The sequence below is a fragment of the Pteropus alecto genome, unplaced genomic scaffold (assembly GCF_000325575.1).
Source record: "Pteropus alecto unplaced genomic scaffold, ASM32557v1 scaffold45, whole genome shotgun sequence".
Taxonomy (NCBI): domain Eukaryota; kingdom Metazoa; phylum Chordata; class Mammalia; order Chiroptera; family Pteropodidae; genus Pteropus; species Pteropus alecto.
Genome location: NW_006442491.1, coordinates 25,085,023 through 25,112,458, shown reverse-complemented (window position 1 = coordinate 25,112,458; position 27,436 = coordinate 25,085,023). Strand labels below are relative to the sequence as shown.

General features: G+C 36.6%; 1 pseudogene; it reads right to left on the bottom strand.

The window, feature by feature from the left end:
- Positions 1 to 3,809: 3,809 nt before the first annotated feature.
- On the bottom strand, positions 3,810 to 3,928 carry LOC112471143 (annotated as a pseudogene).
- Positions 3,929 to 27,436: the final 23,508 nt, after the last annotated feature.

The window sequence follows — 27,436 nt, the reverse complement described above, 5'->3', positions numbered from 1 at the left end:
ATATGCTAAAGATTCTACCAACATGCTCTTTAAAAATGGCAACGCTTCGAGTCCTGAGAAAAATGATCTTCCAAGTGTCAGGAGTATTTTTTCTCTTTTTTTCTGTCCAGGAGCAAAACTGTTAGCTTGTCACACAATGGAGTTTTTGCTGTCAGACCAAACAGTGACATCTATTAATCACATGAAGAGCAGGACCAAAAAAAAAAAAAATTTTTTTTCCTATGAATTGAGTCTTAAGGGTCTCATGGTTTATATCACAGGGCTGCAGGGTTTTATGCCTCAGCTAAACAGGGCTGAGCTGCTGGGACTTCAACAGTTTTCAGAAGAGCTGGGAAATGTCTGGGGATCGTCCCTGTTTAATCACTGGAACCGAAGCAGAGAGGGAGGGGCTGAAGGAAGACAGAAGCAGTGGGCCGAAGAGCGAAATGGACTTAGATAGATGGAGTCCTGGGAGCCAGAACTGCAGACCGTACCCCTCAGACAGGCTCCTGTGGTTCTGCAGGCTCGGGGTTATCAATTGGCTGAGCTGTGGTGCAGAGTCTGGCCTGTTCTCTATCAGAAGGAGCCCTGAGGATTAACGTCCCTACTTCCTAATCGGGGTCATGTTAGTACATCATTTATTACCTCTGAGGACAGGCCAGGGTGGGGCTGTCAGACAGCTATGAAAGACAATGGGGCGGAGGAGGTGGAAACTGACTCCTGCCCTAGCCTGCAAAGCATCACTCTCTTTTTGTTCCAGTAAATCGTAATAATAATTAAAAAATAAACTCTGGATCCTTCTATCATCTGCAGTTGCTGGCCCATTGAGACTGTGTGAGTAGAGAAATATCCTACTCATTTCAACGGGGCAGTCGCTAGGGCGGTCGACAGGTTAGGAGGCTTCCTTACTATACTTTAGAGACAGTCTCAGAAACTCCCGATTTTCCACATCTTATTAAGTGGCGTCATAACCATAATGCATCCTTCTTAGCTCTTTTCTCTTGCTCCATTTCTAACAACCTGAATTTGGCACACTTCCCTTCCCCTTTAACCCTCACAAGCTAAAAATAATATCCTCTTGGAACTAGCCAAAAAGTGTCAGTTGGAGGAGTTTAATTAGCAGGGCAGGCAGGAGACAGTGCTGGCCTTCCCAATTTGCTGCATTCTCTCCGGGGAGCTGGAGCCAAGCACAATTGGAAAATCCAGGTTCATGTGTGCACAAGACATGAGGATTTCTAACTCATGGGGAGAGTCTACCTGGCAGCCAAGCAGTGTTTCATCCTTGCAATACCGGAGAGGGGCACTGAAAAGGTAAGGGCTGGTGCATCTACGTGAAGGGGCATAGGATTTTAAAGCACGGAGTACCGGACTTGATTTTCAGAGTTTGCATCCTGTTTCCCCATTCACTGGTTCTGACTTTGTGCAAGCTACCTAACCTCTCTGTGCTTTGGCGTCCTCATCTGTGCAATGGGGAGAATCCTAGCACTCACCTTGTAAGTTGGTCGTGAGAATAATGAGTTGAGCCGAGCATTTAGAATATTGCCTGGCAAGGAATGAGAGCAATGTAGAGCATTTGCTAATATAGTCATCCCCCAGCAGTCTTGTCAATATCAAGGCTCCACTGTACATATTTAGAGGGGACCATTATCTATGTCCATAGAACAAAATAAGCTAGAATTTGAAACTCTAGCTCCCAAATCCTATGTCTCCCTCTCAACCACAAGCATATCATGTGGTACATGACAGGGACTTCCTTCCATTGTTTTCGAAAACTCAGATCTTTAGCAAGTCTAGCCTTAGTAAAAACCTAGACCTCTTTTCATATAACTTCTCTGTTGAATTCTTTTTTTTTCTGAAGTTAAACGATGAATCTTTGTCCACTTACACATGATAGGCCTCCATGTTTTATTCTCTTCCTTTTCTTCCCCTTAACTTTTCTTCTTCCTCCCTCCAAAACTTGGTGGCTTGAAACAACACCATTTCTTGTTGCTCTTGTGTGTAATGACTAGCTGGACAGTTCTGATTCTGTGGGCCAGGCTCAGTGGACATCAGCTAAGCCTTGCTCTTTTGTCTGAGGTCAGCCGGCAGGCAGATGGGGGGCTGGCTGGTCTAGGATAACCTTGACTGGAAAGAACAGAATGACTTGGGCCTTTCTCTGTGGTCTGTCATCCTCCTTTAGACTAGCCTCGTCTTGTTCACATGGCCGTCCTAGAGGTCCAAAAAAGAAAGAAGTCCACAAGACCTTTTAAAGTATAGGTGCAGAACTGACACATTCTTTCTTCGGCTGCATTTGATCGAGCAAAGAAAATCACAAAGCCAAACTAGATTCAAAGGTTTTAGAAATACACTCTTCCTCTTGACGGGAGGAGTGGCAAACTCATATTGCAATGAGTATGGGCACACGTAGAAGAATAATTGCAGCCATCTTTTTTTTTCAAATAATCTACCATCTCTCCCTTCTTCTCTCGTCTCCCTTAGTGATTTGTTAATTATTCCAATAAATTCAAAACAAAGTTAGACATTCAGTAATCAATGCTAGAAAAAAATACATCGTCCTTGCCCTCTTGCGGTCTACATTCTAGTGGGGAAGAGAAATATTATTGAAATTATTCCCCAAGTACACATGAATTTACAGATATGTATAGTGCTATTAAGAAGAGGTATAATGTGCTATGAGAGATTAAATAAGAAAACTTGACCTAGTCTTGGGAGGTGGAGAGCTCAGGGATAATTTATCTCAAGAAATGAAGAAATGAGACCTGAGAGACTGGGAGACAGGTAGGCAAAGCTCAGAAAGGGGAGTTCTAGGCAAGGAAATAGCATAAATGGACACCTGGGATCAAGTTCTAGACAGGAAGGAAGGCCGGTGTGGCTAAAGCACAGGAAGGAAGGGAGAATTTGATCCTTGATGATGTTGGAGAAGTTAGCTGTGGACAGACCTTGTAGGCCATGAAAAGAAATTTTCCTATTATGCTAAAGATAATGGAATATCACTGAATGATTTTAAATAAGATGAGTGGGTTGAAAGGGGGTGACATGACCATCAAATATTATGTCCATAAAGCTAAAGGTGAAAGTGATAGAAAGGGAACAACTGCACAGTTGCTGGAGAAGGAAGATATATTTGCCAGTTTATAAAATGTTTTGAAGTTTGGACAATGGACAGAAGATTACAGGAATGTGAATCAGGGACTAAGAAGAAGTGCTCTGGACATCTTTCCCAACCCTACATAATCATTTCGTACTAAAAATACATTATTGCATTTGTTTTGCTAATATTTTATTTAAAAATTTAGAGTCTGTGGTTAAGAGCAGAGGATCTGAAACCAGACTGTCTGGGTTTGCAGTGCATTTTGTCTGTATAGGCTTAGGTAAGCTAGTCACAATTTCTCAGGCAAAGTTTTCTCATCTGTAACATGGGGACAATCATGTTCCTTATCTCACAGACTTGTTATTTCTTCTTTCACTCTTTTGTTTAGACCTTTAAATTTTTTTACAGATGTATGTGGATTGTTTTAGTTGTTATTTTATCATTTATTTCTCATTTAATTATATTGTTATCAGAGAAAGTAAATTTATGATACTGGTTATTTTGATGATTGTTCTAAAACATTTTTTGTAAATGTCCTCTGTTTTAGAAATGATTTCTATTCTCTACATTCCACCTTATCAGTTCTCTCTTCAGCTGCATCTAATCTCCTCTTCATTCCATTTATTTATTTGTTTATTTATTTATTTATTTATTTATTTTTAGGCGAGGCAACCCTTGATTGATCTCACAGATTGCAAGGACATTGTCAGCTTACAATTCTTTATTTTTTTATGTTTTATGCCTATAGCACCTGGTCTTCCTAGGTGGTCTCCCATCCAAGTACTAACCAGGCCTGACGCTGCTTAGCTTCTGAGATCAGACGGGATTGGGCTTGTTCAGGATAGCATGGCCATAGACTCATTTACTCATTTTTTAAAACCTTGAATAAATTACTTTTTCGCTTCCAGAAATTTCGTTTGGTTCTCTTTCAAATACATGTGTTATTTTCCAGAAAGTTCTGTTATATTAAAATTACATCTAATACTTTTATTCACCTTTGGTATTTAAATATTTCCACATTATTCTATTACTTCTAGTTTTGGGGTTGTTAAGTTTTATTTTTGTTGGGTCATCTGGATCTCATGGAGTTTTTTCTTATGTTTTGTTCTTTTTGACATTGAGTTCCTCTTCAGAAAGGATTACGTGTTCTGTAGAAGTTTTGCATATCTTCTCTTGTAAAACTGTTGCCACGATATGATTTTTAAATTGTTTATGATGAGTGTCCCCAGTAGAAAGCTCAGAAGTTTTAATGATCATGAACCAGAATTTACGTTAATTTCTAGACTTACTGTTAAGGTACCATTCATTTAGTTTAAAGTTAGACCTCATATTTACTCCTGATATGAGTCTGGAGTTTTTCTTTTTGGCCAATGACTTTTTTCTTTTGATCCAAAGCCCTATGTGGAGATTTTATAATCTATGAAGACAAGGTGAAATTTGAATTCCCACTACTGTATATTGTATTGTCTTTGGATGGGTACTACAGTCTTAGCATCTAGCTCCTAAGATCTATGCCTCCTCTAATACCTGAGCGTTGTCACTGAATCAGCTTCAGATTATTGCTCCAACATTGATTTCCTTTTTTCTTTCTTGCACATGGTGTTTTTTCTTGTCTTATTTTGATTTATTTAATGTTTACTACTTTATCCAGAACTTCTATGGGCTTAAACTAGGAAGTGGGACAAAGTGCATCAGTTAAGTTGTCATGTTGCAAAAGATCAGCTTCAGATATTTCCACAGTGATATTTAATGCAGAAAAACAAAAGAACATTGTCAGCAGAGTTTTAAAGTAAATAAGGTATGATCAATGCACTGGACCCAGCTTGTACTTCTAAGAGCTGATTGTCAAAATTTTAGAAATATTACCAGCCAGTTGTTAAACAGATATCATTTAAGATTAAATTATATAAATTTACAATTAAATAATTTTTTAAAAACAGAAGACTCATCACTTTCTAATCATTTTACTATTATCTATACTCTTGAGGTTAATTATATCTATTGTTTCTACATAACCAAGATATATAATGTAATATAATGGTGTTCCCGTGAGCATTTCTTCCCAGTCAGGGATATCATGTTGGTAACTTGAAATTAGCTATGGTGGGATTATTCACCTCAGAAAAATCAGCAGACGTGAAAATTAGATCTTTTTGTTCTTCTGCAGAGCCAGTTAAACATTTACTGACAAATTACTAAACTCAAAGATGTCACAATAATTAATGTATAAAAGATATTTTCAAATATTAAAGAACTCAGAGAATAGAGCACCCATCGGTATCTTCTGGAAAAAAGATCAATGATAAAATCAAGGCAATGATGGGATAAATATGGATTGAAAAGAAATGACAGAATTAGAAATGAAATAAAGGATATAGATAATGAATAAATTTAAGCTTAGAACTAAAGCAAAACATTATTCATAATTAGGGTATGAAACAGTTTAATGTTATAAACTTTGGCATAATTCAAAGAATAATAAATAAATAATAAAATAATAATGGTAAATAATAAATAAACAATTATGTACTTTATTCCACATGATACTCAAAACAATCTCAGAATAATAAAAATAGGAGGTTGAAAAAATAAAATGGCAAGAAGTATAGTAATGTGAATTTCCTCATCTTTTATAGCAAAAGTTAAATCGATACAGTTTAATAAAAATATGGTTTAAAAATTTCTACCTCTCCAAAAATTTAGAGCAAACATCATACTTAATGATAATACATTAAAAAATTTCCACTTAAGATTGAGATAATGACAATGAGGCCTACTTTTATGTTTTTATTTAGCATTGGTAGTGCAGCTCCTATTCTCTGTGGCAAGGTATGATAAAGATTGAAAAAGAAGATTTAGAATTGTCGTGATTTGTAGACAATATGAATAGCTGTGCAAAATTAAGTAACAGTAACAAATACTGAATACAGGCAGAGAAGATTCAACAAATGTATAATAGCAGTCTCTGAAGAGGAAAAGCAAAGGAAAGAAACAGAACCAAAATGACAATAATTGAGAAAACCTTTCTTAAAAATTAAAATGAAAATATATTTTACAATAAAATATACAATGTAAAAGTAAAACTGCATATTGAAAAGACACTGCATATGCCTGAGGAAATTATTTTGGTTTGGTTAATTTTCTAGGTCTCTTAAGTTGACAGAACCGTGATACAATAACATTTTTTTTTTGTTATATAAAATTAAAAATTGATATTTTAACTTTTTTATTTAAAATGCTTCATCAGTTTATACTGTTAACCACAATTCACTTTTAGGATTACGGGGCTTGCTTGACTTCTCTAGTTTACTTTCATTTGTCACTTATTCAAAACCAATAATTCTAGTTCTCAAGAAGGGAGGGATAATAGAATTAGAATATCTCACAATTACTCATGTACTTTATTCCACATGATTCCGTAACAGTCTCAGAATAACAATATCAATACTATTCTATCAATATGATTACTGCAAACCATTAATTTTTTTATGCTTATTCTTTATTTTGAAAACAGTGGTAGTTTGTCTACATTGTGTTTAAAACTATTATACAACATGCCCTCTTTCTTTTAACTTTTAAAATTTTAGTTGTAAATGTAACTGTATAATGCTCACCATCAATTCCTATTTTGATATCTTTATAGCAATTTTAATTCTCTGAAGTTTGTTTTCTAGTAGATTCCTCAGAAAGAGCACATGGGAACAACATTACCTGAGTTCTTAAATGTGGTAGCAGTTAGAATGTGAATTAGTTTGAAGGGATACACAATCCTTAGTTCATATTTTTTCTTTGAGCATCTTAAATACGTTAGTTCATATCTTCGTTTTGGCATAAAGCATTGCTTCTTAAAAGTTTGATGGCAGTCTAATATTATTTTTGTTATGTCTTTTGTATTTTTTGCCTAGATGCCAAAGGATTGTTCATTTTTCTTATTAGTCCAGCGATTTTACTAGAATACGTTTCAATGTTGGCTCTTCTGAGTCAGTTTTCTCAGGTATGGGCTGTGCCTTTTCAATATGTAGTTTTACTTTTATATTGTATATTTTATTGTAAAATATATTCCAATTTTAAGTTTTAGGAAAGTTTTTCTCAATTATTGTTGTTATTTTTATTCTGTTACTTTTCTTTATTTTTCTTTTTTAAAGACTGCTATTATACATTTGTTGAATCTTCCTTGCCTGTATTCAGTATTTGTTATTGTTTTTTGAATCATTTTATGTCTTTAATTTCTTTCTTATTTAAAAATCTTGTCAATCTTGTCTTTTTTACTTTCTATTTATCTTAAACCATTATTTGTTGTGTTTATTTGCAATTATGTGCCTTCTATTTTTTAGTCTTAATTCGAAAGTGATTTTTTTGTCTTTAATTTATAATTTTTTTCTGAGTTCTTTTACTTCATTTCTGATATTTTTCTAAATGTGACATATCTTGGTCTTTAATTTTATGTATCATACACTTAATATCTTTTAGCTCATTTGGAATAATTTGTCTTTGTTGTGGGCATGTACTTTTTTTGTGTCCTTTCTGTTCATTTGTTGTTTATAGGGAGTTAGTCTCTTATGCCTTTTAAATGCCCATTTTTATGTGAATTCGTTTTTTTGAACTTTTAGAGTCACAGTTTAGAGTCATAGTTTTTCTAACTTCACAAAGCTCCACTTCTGTTGTTTCAAAATATGTCATCTTGATTTCTAATATCTATCAATTAGCCCTGTTCATTTCCTTTCCTTTTGCTTGAAACTTGCATTTTCTTTATCTTAATTTTCTCTGTTCTGCTCAATGAGGATTCTGTCTCAGAAACTTTTCATCACTGTGTGCATTTGTCTTCAAAGGGAGCTTGGCTAATTTTGAGAGTTCCTAATATCCGGAATTTTTCAGACCTTAACTGAAGACATCATCTCTATACCTCTTGCACTTACCCACTACTGGAGTTAGCAAAACCCATTGCTCACTGTAATTTACGGTGAGTCCCTGTTTGACATTTTTGGGTTCTCCTCTCTAGTTTGTCAGATGTTCTACTTTTTTCCTTGTGTTTCTCCCCACGCTAGTGTTCATACTTGTGTTATAGTTTTAACCAATCCATTTTTATTTTATGTTTTATGGGTATACCTCATATTCTGGTTTGGTTACATATGATTATCAGGGGCTTATGTTTTTGCTGCATAGCTTCACTGTTTTTATGTGGAATTCAGATGGATTTAGAAATTATACCAGTTCACCACCAACATCCCAGATTCCACTGAGACATTTTAATAATTAATATATAAATAATTCCAATGATAAGATCATATTCAAATAATATTTAAAATTTGAAAAGAAATTTGAAAATGTGAACAATTTATATTTCATATAAAACTTAGAAGATAATTTTTGACATGATTTAAGAAATCTATCTGAAAGTAGAAGCCACCATCATAATTAGCAGTGAAACATTAAAACCACTTTTGTACAATCAGGAGTATATAGCTATTTTCGTTGTTGATATAATTAGTAGTAATATTAGCCGATGTATAATCCCATCTTTCATGAACACAGAAGTACAGTTCTAAGATGACAAGATTAATTACAAATTTAATCCCAGAACCCACCTAATAGTGGACACATGTAGTTGATCTATTCCTTGTTCTTATCTGGTTTGTCTCAGGTTAAACAAGTCAGAGAAGCCAGGTAGAGGTATGCCATTTTAATTATAGCTAATAGGGGCTGAAAAATGCCAGGACTTATGTTCTGAGCTTTATCCAAGAATTTCAATAAAAAATATTAATTTGTGCCTGATTTGAAGCCCATTTTGATTTGTCCTGGTACCACAGTTTCAGAAATTAGAGACGTTTGTTAAGAGTATTATTTCTATTTCAGTAAATAAAAATAAATTAAAAAAAACAAAAAAACAAACCACGAGGCTCTAAACCACATTTGCAAAGCTATGTTTTAGGTACCAAAATAATTTCAAATGCATCTCAAGGAAAGATTCATTAAGAGCTTAAAATATAAAACCTTTAATAATTCCAAAGAGTGACCAAAAGAATGTCAGTTCTGTATGAGAATCAATGAAGGGAAAACATTTCTTAATTAACATGGGCAAAAATATTTTGGCCAGTTTTTCTCGCTTCCCCTCACAGGCAGAAGGCTTGGAATGCTGCCTGCTGACATGCCACTCCAAGTGTGTACTCTGATCTGGTGTCAGAATGTTGGCTTACAGGTCAGGGAGAGATTTGCCATTTACTGAAGTGTACACTGAGTACTTATTCACGTAGCTTTATTTTCCACCCCTGTTTCCTCTTGCCAAAATGCCATATCAGAAATAGTTGGAAGAATGGAAAGTGTTCAACCTGGAGAATAGAAAACACCAGACAAGGATAAGAGGGTATGAGCTCTGTATTCAATTCATTGAAAGGTTGTTTTGGGGAAAGAAACTTGTTCGGCATTTTTCCAGAGGGGAAAACTACCACAAATGGACAAAAGTTGTAAATGTGGGATTTCAGCTCAAAGACTGAGGAAACTAGCCTCTCTACTTTGCAAGCCTTGCTCGCCCCTCCTTCCTACCCAGATGTATTTCCAGAATCCTGTTCTTCGTCCAAGAAAAAACTCTCCCTGAAATGTCCCTTCTAGCAATGGAGGTCTTGCCTGCATTAAAGTGATAAATTTATGTTTCATTTTAAAACATGGATGGTTCTACATCAAAGAGAGTATCAAATGCGATGAAGTCACTTTCGTATCAGAATTATTACACTGAGATGTAATTATATTGTACTTGGCTCTGTTGTGAGTTAATGAAAGAAAAAAAATGACCAAAGGACAGAACTTCTTAAAAACAAATGGAAGCACCTTGGCCTTAAGAATCAACCAGACTAATTATACATAACCACAAATAACTTCCTTCAAGGGTACCCTCAGTGTCAGACTGGACACAGCCACTGAGAAAAATCAGGCGTATGGAAGGCCAGGGGAAGATACTGTTTCAATTGGTTGCATCCAGGCATTTGAAGACATGCAATCTTTAGTTAGTCATCTGATCAATTTGGCTCTAACTCATTTTCAGAATTAAAAAAAAAAAATAGTGCATACATTTTTAAAGACTTGGATAGATGTCTTCCATGGGTCAAATGTTCTGGTTTTCCACCGCCAGGCATGCTGAAGGGCAAATTCCTCTAACTGGCAGGGCTTCTGCTCAGCTGTCATGTCTCTATGCAGTCTGGGTTGTGGCCAAGGGAAGTAGAGAGCTGGAAGGTTCTGGTGGAATGGGGTCTCGGAAACTAGGTCAATTCAGTCCAAAGTGACATTGTTACCCAAAGGTAATGAGGGGTCATGGAGTAATTGCCAGAAGTCTTCTTTTGCATTGATGGTGTGGACACAGCTCTAGGAAATCTGAGAACTGTAGGCTGGCTTCAGCACCAGCTGAAAGCTTCATCCCTGACTTAGGCCCTCTCTCTTCTTTATTGGTCTTTTATAGATCCTCACATTGGCCCAAAGGCAATAAACTTGGAAACACAGCCTCAACCTGTGTCCACTCACCTGTATCAGATGAATAAGAATCACCCATTTTGTTCACCATTGTATACTCAGTCCTAAGCAATGCCATTAATGCACAGCATTTGTTGAGCCAATATTTGTTAAGGAGAGAGGGAGTGTGTGTGTGTGTGTGTGTGTGTGTGTGTGTGTGTGTGTGCGCGTGTGTGTGTGTGTGTGAGAGAGAGAGAGAGAGAGAGAGAGAGAGAGAGAGAGAAAGAGAGTGTCCATTCCAATAGTGATCTCTAGGAATGCTTTCTTATCATCCTATGAATTCCTCATATTCATTCCCATTGTGGGGAGAGAACATAGGGATTAGAGCTGAAATTAGTTAACATGAATTGATCACTATTGATGGAATAAGTCAGTTTTATGTAATCAAAAGAAAGTAGAGAGAGATTAAAAGGTCATGTTCAAAGGCCAAGGTTTTCAGTTGGATCAAAGAACTCAGATTGGTTCACGGCATCCAAGAATTAGAGGTTAAAGGTATAAAGCCAGATGGGTATGTTGAAAAGAGAAGTAAATACAGGCAGGAGTCAGAAAGTCTTGAGTTCAAAACCGACTCCAGTATCTATGATCTATATGAATTTTGAGCAAGTCATTTTTCATGTCAGTCCTTATTAGAAAATAGAGACAATCAGAATACCTACATCTTGAGGTTTTTGACTTTTTTTCTTTTCATTCTTTTGTTTGCTTTTACTTCTTCTTTCCTTCCATTATCTTTTCTTGCCTTTCCTGCCCAGAAACTACTACTGTTCAGCTTTTAGCTTGATATTAAATCACGTATCAGACATCTTTGAATCTAAAAATAGTTTAAGTATGTCTTTAAATAGTCCTTAGAAGTATTAAAATTTGACTTCTGCTTCTTCTGGGCTACAACATGCTGATCAACCTCTCCCTTAGAACAACTAGAACGGCTAAATGGAACTGGTTTTTTTTTTCCTTTTTTTTTTAATTGAAGAATTACACTGTTAATATTCCAGAGAAGGAAACTCAGAGAAGTGTAGCTCTCTGAGTTACCTGAATAATAGCTGAAAGGCTGAAAAACTAAGCTGAGGTTTTTATAGCCTCACGGCACTATAGAAGCACAACTTGGAGTCCAAGGCCTGTCAAGCATGGGGAGCTCCAATAACATCACACCATAGTTTGGTTTAGGATTTGGAAGGGCTGCACTCTGGGTGTAAGGGTAAACTGGGAAAAATAACATTCAGCCGTTGCACAGATTAGAGTCTAGCTCTAAATTGTCTCAGTGCCTTGAACTAGATTAAGATATTTTCAGCAGAAACCCCTTTAAATTTAATTGACCAGAAATGGGTCACATACCAAACCAATCTCAGGCGAAGGGGGACAGAATTTCCATGTTTGATTTTGCCAAAGTATGGTTCTGTTAGCAAGAAAGAAGAGTGAATGGCTAATGATAAGCAGCCAATAGATTATGTTGTTGTCATCATCATCACCATCATCATCATCATCATAATATATATAATTTACAGATCTTTACTATATGCCAGGCACTTCTATAAACACTCAGCATGCAGGGCCATTTAATTCTCATAACCATCCTACAAGATAAGTCTGTCTATTTAATGGAGGAAGAAGTTAAGGATCAGAGAGGCTAACATATCATAGGTAGGAAGTGGCAGATGCAAAATTTGAACCCATCATTGCTCTGATTTATTAAACACTCACTGTGCACTATTCATTATTCTGGACTCTGGAGATGTATAATCTCTCTAAGAGCTCAGTGTTCAGTTTTCTAGAGAGAATCAAAAGCAGATGAGCTAATTTACTTTTTGATGGGTATTACCTTATGCTGATGGCCCTGCCTTGAAAAAGTAACTGTGTGCTTGGGAACATAGGTTAAAAACTTCTCTCTTTTATATTGCACCGGACCTAGATCACTGTAGGCCCACATCCTTTTTCATTTTTGTTACTATTTTTTGAGGACTCATTTATTTCCTAATAACTCATTGAATTTTCCCTAAAGGTAATTTTATTGAACACAATCATGGGAAGTAGTATTATCTATTCCATTGTATATATGTTAAAAAAACCCAATAACTTTAGGATATGTTTTATAGAGTCTAATGTTGCCCCATTATGAGTAGATTAATAAATTATCTAGGTCAGGGATATAAAGGAGAGGCAGGGTCCTAAAATTTTACCATCTACGCTAAAATAGACTAGTGAAACTAAGTTTATGCTAACACCTAGTAACTGAAGACCAGTTTCCCCAAGCAGCCCTGGAGCTGAGCTTGACGTCTCTGGCTTGGGGAACCCTATGAAGGGCTCATGGGCTTAAACAGTGCTGTAGCTGAGATCTTTTTTAATGCCATGCTGGACAATGGGGCACTAGCTCAAACCATTTCTTCATAACAGTTATTTACTCTGCTCTATCTTTTTAATTTCAGCTTCTCTCCACTGAAGACCCTACTGGGCTGGTTTCAGGCTCAGTCAGTTAGAGCAGACATGCCAACAAATAGCTCTTCTTTTGGCACCTGTGTTCTCTACCTCACGGTTTGTTTAACTGTGGCTACTCTTTTCATTAATAGCTGTTTACACTTCACAGTGATACTTGTTGAGCTTGGCAAAAGCCATCGGCTCTACTCATTTTTAGTCTCTGACCCCAGGACAAATTGTCATATTTGATGATGTTTTTGCTGTGTAATAGCAACTAGTGAAAAACAGTTAATTAAATAGACTATGTTGTTATAGTGAGAACAGAAATAAAAATATTGGCACACTCACTGCTAACCTGTTGCTTCTGGAAGATGGTATCTGGTCAACTTGGATATAGATAACTATAGAAAGAAAGCGGGAGCTATAGATTCTCCTATGGCTCTCTTCATCGCCAAACAAATATTTTCATAAGAGAAATGGAGAAACCACTAGGCACAATGCCTCAACTGCAGTTGATCAAGTTTGTGAGCCCTTGATCACCAGCACCTCCCCCCCTTCCCCGCTTTCTCTGCTCCTGGTGAGGCATGGTCAAATCCAGATGTAGATTCACTTTGTCCTCATCCTGTTTAGCTACTAGTCCTAGAGGAAGGGCTGGTCCCTGGGAGGGCAGCACAGTTAAGCCTCACACCCTCAATCACACAGCCAGCATCACACATTTGCAAGCCTTCAAAGTACCACTTAATAGGACCTTCGAGCCCTTTCGAGCCAGCTGAAGAGAAAGTGCTGCTAAACTGCTCGGTTGGCAGAGCTGAGTTTATACAGATGGAAGAGTTAGCAGAGACCACAGAACAAATACCAGCAACCAACCCATTTCACACTTCTGAAAAAAGAGAAAGGAATGGCAGGGGTAGGCCAAAGCAAACAAGCTTTGGAAAACTTGAAGCTGTGGGCTGGAATTTTCAGCTGTTCCTATTCTTTTCACACTCATTTTGGGGAGCCTGTTCCGCTCAGAAAAGCAGAACCTTACTTCTTGGGTTCGGCCTCCTACAGAAAAAGGGCAGTTCGTTCCCAATCACAAAACAAGCATTGTTTCCAACATCATCAGCAAAGTTTTCCTGGAACCTGAGCTTTTTGTGGGGGATAAGAGAGGTGCCATTTTTTTCCAGAAAAGTCTATGCTGTTGGGATTCCCTCAGCTTGTCTTTCTGTGGCATGCACTCAATTTTAGTCTTTATTTTCTTATTTCTGTCTCTCTCTTTTTTTCTTTTCTTCCAGGAAAGAAAGTCATTTTCTTTCCCTTTCCCTGGAGTATGCTGAAACATAAAACTTCCCCACAATCTGCTACCTCACACAAATAGACTTTAGTTTTAGCTAAAGCACTTGGGTGCTTATCAAAATGTATTCTAAAGTAAACACGAATATTGTTGCTGCCTTGGAAATGTGTGATGTTTCTAGTTCCAACCCCAGAAGGCCTGAGGATGGTATTTGGAGACAAGAATTAAAGAGAAGTTTAGCCTGAGTGGCTGTGAAATTGTCAGTGGCCATCCCTTGTGTGCTTGTGTAGAATTTATGGATAGTGGTTAGAAGAAACTTTACTGTGGGCTGGCATTAGAGAAGACAGAGAAATGGCTCCAGCTAGGATGCTCCATTAGAAAAAGAAAAAAGAAACACACAATGAAGTGCCCCTGAGACAGACCTTACTCTAATCATCTTAGCTCTGGATGGGTTGGAAAAGGGCTATCAGAAATGCTGTTGATGGGTTACTCAGGTCACCCAACTAGTTTACCAGAATGCGTGGATGTGTGTCTGTGAGGGAAAACTCAGCCACTGTGTTTAAAAACAGTTCCATCTGTTCACATGCATTTAAAATGCTTAGGCAGAGGTGGGGGGAGGACAAGTGCAAACACAAGAATCAGACCCTTTAGGACATCTATTTGGTAACAAAGACACACAGATCAGTAAACAAAGAGCCAGGGAGAGGAAAGCAGCATAGGGAAAGTCAATGACTGTTTGTCACAAGGACCTTCTCCCGACTGGATGAGACCTCCAAGGGCTGGTATCTGGAAATGTGTGTGCATGGCAGTCTATTTATGAGAAATGATGTTGGGCCAAAGAAAAGCCCACGAGAAAAAGAACTGGCATCTGGATAACTTTGAATACAAAGAAGGGAAAGTCCTCCCTGAAATAAAAAGATAATAAAAGCCAGCTTGATGGCTGGAAATAGGGTGAAGAAGGAGTTCAAAGCAGTAAACTAGAATGAACACTTTGCTTTTAAAGTTCTGGAAACCCTTTGAGAGAGCAAGCAAATAATACATATATGCCTTGATTTTAGTAGACAAGGGTTCAGAGCAGAGAATATACATCAGGGAGGGAGATATGTAAATATTTTTAAAGAGTTAAGTCTCTCTTGATTATCTCTATGAAAAAAGTGTCTAGTGAGGTCTGTGTATGTTCCATCAGCAGATAAGGAATTGTAACGCCAAAGTGAATAAGGCCGGTGATGCTTGGCCTGGGTCATGCTCTTCTGCCTACTAAGGGAGCAGCCTGGAAAATTTCTATCAGTGGTAAGGTATTACAGAAAGTCTGTAATTCTGACAAAGCTCAAGAAAACCAAGCATGATTCATAATTCTATGCCCAGCTCTTCCTTAATAAGTGATCTCGATCAAGTCAGAGAATCCTGATAAGTCTCAGTTTCTCTATCTGAAAGCTGAAAGTATTGGAGAGTTTCGTCAAAGTTATTCAGTTTTCATGGCACCTCTGTAAATACAGCAGATGCTAAGTGGCAACATCCTGGTGGATGGGAAGTGGTGGTGAGGGAGCTGGGGTCCTGCTGGCTTCCTCTGCTCCCCAGTTGCTGATGTCCTCGGGCTATGCAGAACAGAGTACTAAGCCACTGGACTTGACCACTCTAAGGCTCCTTGTGGTTTTGATTTGTATGTCCCAATCATCTAGTGAAGCCAAGCATCTTTTCTTATGTCTTGTGGCCATTTATATGTCTTAGGAGAAATGTCTGTTCAGATCCTCTGCCCATTCTCCAATTGAACTGTTTAGGAGAAATGTCTGTTCAGGTCCTCTGCCCATTTTCCAATTGAACTGTTTTTTTTGTTGTTGTTGTTGACTCGTATGAGTTCTTTATGTATTTTGGATATTAGCTCCTTATCGGAGGCGTCGTTTGCAAATATCTTCTTCCATTCAGTTGGTTGCCTCTTTGTTTTGTTGATGGCTTCGTTGCTGTGCAGACTTTTTAGTTTGATATAGTCTCATTCATTTATTTTGGATATTACTTCCCTTGCCTTTGAGGTCAAATTCATAATTCTACCCTTCTTTGATATCGGATTATCAGATTTACACAGAAAATAAGTGAAACTTTTTAATAAATTAAACCACATTTAAAAAATCTGAATCAGTCTTAGATGGACTATATTCTTGGGGTAGCTTTCACTTTATCCTGATCTTAGCTCACAGGTGAAGGGCTATGAGAAGAAGTAGATGGACCAGTACCTCTCACCTTCTATGAGTTATTCCAGCATTGCCACCTGCAATCACCATATTACACACATATGTCATATATGTAAAATGAAGAATTTTGGATAGTATAATATAAATACAATATGAAGATAAATACAGATATGAGGTTTTTATTTATTTCTTCCTCCCTTCGCTAGACTGTCAGCTCAATGAGAACAGTATCGTTTTTCCCATTTTGTTCCTATCCTTACCTCTAGCACCCAGAGCAGTGTCTATACATAGTAGGTGCTACATCAGTAACTGGAATGGTGGATATCTGACTCTGGTCTTCAGAAAGCCCTTAACTAATCTTTGTTTTGCCATCTTACTATGTAAGATTCTGCCTGAGATTCAACCTGAACCTTTCTCACAAAGTTTTTCATTTTCTTCTTTTCAAACCTCTACTTCTGGTTAGTATTGCTCAGGCCAAAGGCTGTTTTTTTATGCTTTATATGACATGCCCAGAGATATTTCCATAGTCAGATGAAATCTGGGGCAGCTTAAAAGTCATATAATCTTGTTAGCATGAATCCTATGCAGGAACTAGACTCAGGCCTGTCTCAAAAAAGGGACTCAGGTCCTTTGGCAACTCCTTTCCCCCCGTCCTACATCCTGGGTTCTGCCAGGCCCCTCCTCCTCTTCCGCCTTCATTCATCCTGTCATTGGTTGTTATCTTTACTAATAGTTGATGTCATTCCTAATGTTCTATAAGCTCTCATGCAACATTCCACATTTTGGGGGCAACTACTCTGCACCATCACTGTGTTAGGTGTTACATATACAATGAATGGATCAAATGGTCCCTGAATTTAAGAAGTTTAGACTCTACAGCAATGGAGTTCAAACTTTTATGACAATGACCCACGGTAAATATATAGAGACAATCCAGTCTGCGTAAGCACACACATAGATATATATTGTTTCAAAAGTTGTATGAAACAACACTTACCTAAGAGATACATATTCCATTCTATGCTGGAGTGGTTTAGCCTGTTTATTTCATTAAAAAAATTGATTATGACCCACTAAATTGATTCTACTATCCAGTTATGAGTTTCAATTAATCCGACTAATTACATGCAAGCCATTTGAAAAAGACTCCAGAATGGGAGACAGTTCCTAAAGTCACTATAATAAAGTGAGAAGTGTGTACAAGGAAGTGGAAGCCAGAGGTGACTTGCCACTCCCTCCAGGAAGATACCCTTTAGGACTGACTGCACTTCTCATTCTCTAAAATGCACATAGAGCACTCAAGGATTTATTTAAAATGTAGACTTGGATTCAAGAGTTTGAGTGTGAGGCCTGAGGTTCTGTGTTTCTAATATGCCCCCAGGTGCTGCTGGCCCCTGGACTAGTATACTCTGAAAAGCAAGGGTCCAGGAGGTGATGTCTAAAGGATGACCATGAGTTACCTGGGGGATAGAGGAAGACAAGAAGAGCTTCCTGGCAGAGGAAAGGCATTTGCAATGTTACCTATGTAAGAAACACCGTGGATGACATAAAGAACTACAAGCATTTGCATTTCCTTAAAATCACTGTACGCATTTTATAGTTAGATATAGGGCCTGTCCCTAGCAGTGAGGGGTAATTAGGGCAAGGATGAACCTTTCATTGGGTGATTCCTTGGCACTGGGGAACAGACTTTCAAAAGAGGGAAAATTCTAATAGAGTCACAAAGAATGGTGCTGGGACAGGGAAAATTTTAAAGAAAGAATAGAATTTCCTTTTTCACCTGTAAGGGAAGAGAGGGTTTGGCTCTAAAAGCCTTTTTTCCAATCAGTGTTTCTTTTTCTCTTCTCCCCTTGCATCCCCTTCTCTACACCCTCCCTCTAGAAAAAGAAGGCCTCTTATGAGCTCGATGAGCACAATCTTAAATGTCATATTCCCAGTGGCAGCCTTAATTTGTGACTCAGCCCTGTGGTGAGGACAGAATCTGAAGTCCCCATTTGGCAGGAAAGATGGGAGAACTGATTGGAGTTATGTGGCTTCAGGGGAATTTCTTTGTGCACCAACTTCAACATGTGGAATCCACTCACTTGAATATTTCTATATTCTTTATTCAGTCAATGCTCATTTACTAACTACCTTCCTTGGAAAGGCATTACTTTATATGCTGAGTGCATAATTGTGCCTCAAATAAACTCGGTCCCTGCCATTAGTGAGCCCATAGCAAGAGTTTCATGTACATATATGTTGGGCTGAATCATAAAATGATTCAGTTATGGTATGTACTTCACTGGGTTGAGAAATTCATAGGCCAAAGCTGCCCTGTTCTCACATTGAGTGTAAAGGAGGATTATACATATATGTTGGGCTGAATCATAAAATGATTCAGATATGGTATGTACTTCACTGTTCGTTCCTAACTGGGTTGAGAAATTCATAGGCCAAAGTTGCCCTGTTCTCACATTGAGTGCAAAGGAGGATTGCAGGGGTTGAACTTGTATGTAGAGAATTTGTCCTCATTAAGATGATGAAAGCATGCCAGCCATTCTAATCCAGATCTCAAGGCCTAACCAACATGCACCCATGCTGACATTGACTCTCAATGCTGACCACGGTCTTCCATTTGGTTTCCCAGGAAACTATCTTCTTGGAAACCATCAATGGACAAATCCATCCATTCATGTTTCAGATGGCTGTGGTGCAGTGGAGAGCACCCAAACGTAGAATTTGAAGCATTTTTTCTTTTAAAAATTTGGTCTGTAATGTACTGTAACCGTCTTATCTCAAATGGGGGTTTCATTCTGTCATGTACCTGAACCATAGATGGCCTCTGTATTGGTCCCTAGATTGTCATTTCTTTGCTATAGGCTGGGACCCATTAGCTCAAACGCTTGCCAGCACTCAGTCCAAAGTTTTACACATCCTATTATTCAAAAAATAGTCCAAACAAGCAAATTTCTAGCCATCTAGCATCTGCCTGCTTGGCATACTCCTGGAAATCTCCCCCAAAAGCTGTTATCCACAGATAAGATATAAACTTGTAGTTATAAGGCCCAGAGCTACTGTTGCCCTTTGGAGTGCTCTGACCCTGGGACTCCCCATTGTACTGCTGAGTGAGATCACCTAGGCATGTAAGCCCCTCTCAGATCCCCCAACTCCAGGAGTTCTCTTGTCCTCTTCCCCTTCTGGATGGGGGCCTCCTCGAAGCCTCTGGATGGTCTCATACTGTGAGAGACTTCCTCTCTCATGCAACCATGTCCAAGTGCTGCCCAGTATAACTTGCTGTGTGTTGCTCCCTCTTGGCCTTATTTTTTTCCTTAATCAGCTCTAAACCCTTCATCCCCCCTCCATGTTCCTAACTCAGATCCATTGAATCAAAATATATGGGGGTTGGTGGCTGGAAGTATAGTTTTTATGAGCTTCCCAAGGGATGTATGCATGTGTATGTGTGTGTATGTGTGTACAAGCACACAAAGCATTAAAGTTTAAGAACCACAGGTTAGAAAGTTTGGCTAAAATCCAGCTTCTTGCACTTATTATCTGACTTCAGAATATTTCCCTTATAAGGTTAAGATGATGATGTCTACATCAGAAAGATTCCTGAAATTAAAATGCAATGGGGTGTGTAGAATGGTGAGCACATAGTAGGTGCTCCTCACATGGGTGTGGGATCTGAATTTTTCTTTTTCTTCCTTTCTGATGCTCTTCAGACCTAGTTTTTGTCATTCCAAAATAGTCACTTTTTAACATGCCTTATTGAATTATGTGGGCCCTGCAGTCAGTCTACCAATTTGCTTGTAAGTCTCATTTGATATATTACTGTGCCTACCTGACTTTAAGTCTTTTAATTTTCCTGTCCCCCTGCTATTAGATTTCTCTGTAACTGCATTATCTAATGCTATAAAGTGTCTGATAGCCAGAGTTAGAAGACAAATGCTACACAAGATATCTTTGTATAGTATTGTTAAAGTCTATTGCTGAATTCAGATGGGATTCAAATGATATTTTTATATAAGATTTTGTTCAGTTTCACTTCACTGTCTGTTGGATATTTCTGGTTTTGCTAAATACATTTTTCTTCTTTTCTGCTTAGAATGATCTACTAAAATATAGGTATTTTTAGCAACTTTGCTGAGTTGTTTGCAGTTTTGTATGTAAGTGTGTGCTCTCTGGGGATGTAATCAAGACACGGCCCAGTGTCCCAGTGAACAGTGAGAGAGATGTGTGAAACCAGGGTGTGATTTCCCAGTGATGGCTGCTAAACGAGATCATTTACCAAAGGTGTCTTTGTGTGCTGTGGAATTCTTTAACCCTTGCTACATAGATCTTGCTTTCCTTAACATCGAACATGCTGGTTTAAAGAAGCTGTCTCAGACAGATGACAGATATCCTTTATCTCATCTCTACTTCTCAGTCTCCTCCAAGATTTTAAAGAAGCCACAGCATGTGAAGTATCAAGAATAATTATTTTGTCTCCTATAATCAAGGCCAAGGACTGATGCAATGAAAACACAGAAACCAAGCCATATGCGAATTTGACTGTAATTCTGTGTGGCCGGAGTGGGGGAAATGGTAATACAACTCTGATCTTCATATGTTAACATTGGTAGTGAGCTACCAACTGGGGGGTGACTCACATGGAGGTCAGATTGCAGAATGACATTTGTGTGGCTCTGGAGGACAGGCAAATAAAAGGATGGATTAGAACAATTATACAGTTGTTGAATGATAATAGAGAGACATAATAAATATATGGGGATCTCCTTTAGAGAAACTAATTGGGTGGACACCTGTCAGGAGTGACCAGTAAAAAGATTTTAAGAGGAAGAATTCTAGAAACTTGATGAACAAAAAAAGGAAGATTCCACATCAGCTTTCTACGTGGAGATTAGATAGCTTTTGGAAGAGCTGCCTAATTCACATTCCAGTGCAAATCTCAAGAATGTAGAGAGGAAAAGCCGACTTCTTAATGTCAAGAAAGAAAGAACTTCATCTGGATTGGGGTTAGAGCTAAATATTATTGAGCACATGCTAGACTTAACATTTAGGGTAACTGCATACATGGAAAAATAATATTTACCACGTACTAAGGGCTTTGCACGGCATATCTCATGTGATCTTCACAAAAGCCTTATTTGGCAGATACTATTACTATCTCCATTTTACAGATGACAAAACTGAAGCTTAGAAAGGTACATTAATATGCTCAAGATCAGGGAACCAGCAAGTGGTAGAGACAGGATTCAAATCCAGACTGTCTGAATTTGGATTCCTCAAAAGTAGAAACATAAGGAGAACTTGCAACTAATGTTTAAGAGCCATGTTTATGCTGTAAATATACCAGGCTAGTGTGTGCTTGTGGTAGTGTGCTGCTATGATCTACTTACTTGTTCATAAAATGCACCCTACAACTCCCCTTCTTCATCCTAAGGTGCTTCTAACGCTAGCTTTGCCACTCACTGGCAATATGTGGCTTTGGGGAAACCAATCTAACTGAGCTTTTAGCCTATCTGTGAAATGCAGATAAAAATAATGCTTTATATTTCTACATCCAATCAAGATGAAATAATAGAGACTAGATTTATCCTTCCACTTGAAACACTCAAACACAATAATAATAATAAAAAAAACAAACTAGACAGAATACATCAATGATTTTTCAGACACTGGACACCAGACGATGAAAGGTAGTGGTACTCGAAGAATGAGACCTTAGTTGAGGAAATGGAACTGACAGTCCTGAAAGACCATGGGGTTTGGAATACCAGAGAGAGAAAAGCTGTAATGAGAATGAAGACTCTAAAGTTCTAAAGAGGAGTCCTTCAAGTGTTATACTGGATATCAGTGAGAGGGAGAAAGAGGGAGGGAGGGAGGAGAGAGAGAGAGAGAGAGAGAGAGAGAGAGAGAGAGAGAGATAGAGAGAGAATATAAACTACCAGATGTCAGAGAAAGAATCATTTGAAAGGATTAAAGGGCCAGAAAGGTTAACTGTTGCTATCAGCCAGACTGGAAAATTTGAGATTCATGAGGCACTGGGTAGAGTTCACAGAAAGGTCTTGCTCAATAATGTAGAATAATTATTCCTAGACTCACCCCGCTTAATATAAATTCAAAACTATACCTCCAAAGATTAAACTGTGTCCTAGTAATTTATAACATCCCAGAATAAAACTCGAGGACATTTATAGTAATACAAAAATAACTAGCACCCAACAAAGTAAAAGTCACAATGTCTGGCATTCATAGAAATATTCCCAAGCATGCGAGAAGCAAGAAAAATAATCACAAATACATTTATCATAATTAACTGATGCAGAACTGACACATATGCTAGTATTAACAGATAAATTACAAAAAAAATGGTTATTATAACTGTATTCTAGATATTCAAAAAGTTAAGAGGAGACATGGAAGATATAAAAAAGATCTAAATAGAAGGTCTGTAGATAAAAACAATGTTTGAGATAAAAAATACATTAGCTGAGATTAATGGCAGAGTAGATATTGCAGTAGAACATATTAGTGAACTTGAAGACATAGCAATAGAAACTATCAAATCCCCCCACAAAAACCCAAAACCACAGACAAAATGAAAAAAGAATAAGTTAGCTTAGGACAACTTAAAGTGGCTTAATATATGTGTAATTTGAATTCCCAAAGAAAAGAAAGGCAAATAAATATTTAAAGATATAATGGACAAATTTTTTCCAAACTTGATGAAATTTAAAACTTAAATTCAAAAAGTCCTCAAGAAGTTCCAGACACAAGAAACATGAAGAAAACTATAGCAAGGCACATCATAATCAATTTGTTCAACACCAGTGATCAAAAAGAAATCTGAAAAGCAACCAGAGGAAAAAAACACATATACTATGCTCAGAGAAATGATAATAATTATGACAGCTGATTTCTCATCAGGTACAATAAAAACAAGAAGACAGGAAAACAATATCTTTAGAATACTGAAAGAAAAAAAAGTCAACCTAAAATTTTACATGCTGAAAATATCTTTTAAACATGATAATGAAATAGTCTTTTTCAGACAAAAGCTAAAATAATTAATCTTTATTGGAAGAGAGGTTAAAAGAAATTCTCAGGCCAAACGAAAATGATGCCACACAGAGATACGAATCTACAAAAAAGAATGAAGGGCATTGGAAAGGGTATTACATGGGCAAATACGCAAAAAAAAAAAATTCTTATAACTTAAATCTCTTAAAAGATCATTGACTGTTCAAAAAATAATAATGTAATATATTTATTACATATGTAAAGTTAAAATGTATGAAAACAATATTCCAAAGAATGAGAGGAGAGAAATGTAAGTATACTCTAAGACTCTTAAAATACACATGCAGAGAAGGTATCACTTGAAGGTAGACCCTCACAAGTGGAAGATGTATACCACAAACTAAATGGAATCATTAAAAAATATTCATGTTATACTAGATGCCAAATACAGAAAAGTGAGACATAAGGCAAGCTTGGATCATGATAGTGCCAACGAAAGAAAAAATTCAGAGGTTTTTGTTTGTTTGTTTGTTTGTTTGTTTTTTGCAATGAAGGCCATAAGACCTGACTGCCTTCCATTTACCTGCCCTTCCTGTTTTGAAAAAATTAGACCTAAACTCAGATCCTATGGTTGTAGTATTGCCCCATCCTTAGTGGTCAACAAGACAATGTCGCTACTGAAGCATAAGAATAAGCCTTCCTAGAGCTGTTAGACCACACTATCCAACCAAAAAGTTGGTCATCAATGTATCTTTTGGATTGATTTATGACCAAAAATGGGAACTACAGATGAAAAAAAAGGAGTTCTATGGAAAGTAACTTCACAGAGTGATGTGATTATAAATTTCTAACTGTGCAGGTCATGGTGGGTAATCATGGCCCAGGCATATAACATTTTAGTAAAAGGTTTATCTTTGCCTTAAGCAAGCCCAGTCCATTGTTTCTGTGCATCTAGGTTAACACACCTTTGAAATAAGGCATAATCACCATCAAGAGAGCACAGAATCTTGCTAAATATCCTGTAATCCAGTCCTTTTCTTGCTCCTACCCTCATATAACCTTCCTTACAGTCCCTCCCTAATCTCAGATGCATAAGCAAAGCTGCAAAACTGTTATTTTCTGGAGCATTTGAGATCTTGCTCCCCGGAAAATGTTGTCAGTTTGGCTCAAATAAGCTCTTAAAAAAAACATTCAATTAATTTGAAGAAAGCAAAAACAAAAAAAGACAAAGGGAAGAAAATCTAATCATATCAGTAATACAATTAAATGTAAATGGTTTAAATTACCTCAATTAAAAGGAAGGGATTGTCAAATTGGATAAAAACGGAAAATCCCACTCTATCCTGCCTACAAAGAAATTTACTTCAAATATAAAGACACAAATAAGTTAAAAACAGAAGGGTAGAAAAATAAGTTAACATTAATCAAAGGAAATCTGGAATGGGCTATTTTAGTATCAGACAAAGTAGATTTCAGAGATAAGAATATTAACAGGAATAAAAGTTTTCATTTTATAATGGTATAGTGGCCAATTCATCATCAATTCTAAATGTTTATGCATTTAATACAGCTTTGAAACACATGGAACTTTTCAAAAGCTAATCAAGGACATCAGTAAGAAATAGACGAGTCCATCATTATTTTTGAGAATGTCAATATTCCTCTCTCAGAAATCGATAAAATAAAATAGATAGAAAATCAATAAGTATATAGAAGATTTGAATAATACTATGAAGCAAATTGACCTAACCAACACTTACAGAACACTTTATCAACAGCAGTAGGATATGCATTAAGTGCATTCAAAATGTTTACCAAAATAAAACATTCTGAGCCAAAAATGAGTCTTAATAATTTTAAGATTTAAGTCATATAAAGTAGACCAAAATGGAATTAAATTAAAATTCAATAATATAAAGATCTTTGTATTATCCCCCAATATTTGTAGACTAAATAAGACACTTTTTAAAAAATCCATGAATGAAAGAAGAAATCAGAAAGGAAATCAGAATATATTTCAAGTTGAATGAATTGAAAACACAACATAACAAAATTTTTGGAATGTTGCTAAGGCAGTATGGAAGGGAAATTTATAGGAATGAATGCCTATGTTAAAAAATAAGTAAGATCTCAAATCAATAATTCAGTGTTCAGCTTAAGAAAATGGCAAAAGAAGAACAAATTGAACTTAAAGTAAGTAGAAGAAGGAAGTAAAGATTATAGCAGAAATAAACAAATTTGAACATAGAAAAAGAGTGGAGTAAAATCAATAAAACCAAAAATTAGTTCTTAGATAAGATCAATAAAATAGATAAACCTCCAGCCAGAATAATCAGAAAAAAGATCATTAACTCTTATTAACAATATAAAAAATGAGAGCGGTGATATCACTGAAGATTCTACTGATATTAAAAAGATGATAAGGAAATACTACACACAACTCGATGCCAATAAATTTGACAACTTAGATAAAATGTACACTTTCTTTGAAAGATATATTATCAAAACTCATTCATGAAAAAAACAGGTGACCCAAATATCTCTATATCTAGTAAGTTTATTGAAATTATAGTTAAAAACCTTCTCAAAAAGAAACTGCAGGCTAAGGCAGTTTTATTGATAATTTTTAAAATTTTTTGAGAAAGAGATAATATTAATTCTACACAAACTCTTCTATAAAATTTAAAATAAGGGAATACTTCCCAACTTATTCTGTAAGCCAGCACTACCCTAATATTAGAAAATTACATCATAATAAATGAAAACTATAGACCGGTATCCTTCATAAACATAGAAAGAAAAAGTCCAAACAGAAAGACATATGAAAGAAAGTAAAATTGTTTTTATTTATAACCAATATGATTGTCTATGTCAAAAATCCAATGAATCTACAAAAAAGCTGCTAGAACTAATAAATGAGTTTTGAAAGTTTATAGGAAACATGAAAACATGTCGAACCAATTGTATTTCTCTATAGTAGGATAAATAATTAAAAATGAAACAAAACAACATAATTCATAATAACATCAAATATATAAAGTATTTAGGAATAAATGTGACCAAAAATGTGAACAATCTATAAGCCGAAAGCTAAAATCATTTCTGAGTGACACATTGTGTTCATAGGTCAGAAGACTCAATGCTATTAAGAGGATAATTCTCCGTAAATTGAGCTATATATTTTATGGAATCCAAACAATAATTCCAGTAGGATATTTTGTGGAAATTGACAGACTGATTCCAAAATTCATATAGAAATACCAAGAACCTAAATTGTCCAAAACAACTCGGAAAAATGAGAATAAAGTTGGAGGACTAACACTATGTGATCGTAAGACTTATTATAAAGCTACAATGGATAAGACAGTGTGGCAGTGTGTAAAGATAGATGGGTAAATTGATAATACAGACTAGAGTCCAGAAATAGATCCACACAGATATGGACAACTGCTTTTGACGAAGGTTCAAAGGCAATTCAGTGGAAAAAGATGATTTGTATCTAGTAGGTCTTAAGTGAGGCCTCATAAGCTGTTTAATAACGACAGCAGGTGATTCTGGTATCCAACCAGGTTTGAGGACCTCTATCTAAATGGTAATTATTCCCTATTCCCTTTGTTCCTTTAGTATCTGTATTTTAGAGTCTGGAGTTGTTTAAATTCCCCCAGTTTGAGTACATGGGGATTGGGGTGAACCCCTCTCTGTTTAAAGAAGAACTTAGACAATAACTTAAGGATCCTGATTCTTAAGTGGATACACCTAACTGCTAAGCCCAGGAATATGAGACCAATCTAGGTGCTCCTGGGGAGTCCCAAGTCATCAGGGTGAACTGACTAGAGAGTTCCCTGGCAGTTCTGCTCTATATTTTATTCATTTTATTTTTTTAAACTACCTATACTGCATACTTAACTCCTCATAAGTGCTCAGCCACCTTCATCTTGACACCAAATTATAAACACAATTTGACAAAATTTGGCTTGGAAGATTCAACTGGGAATAAAT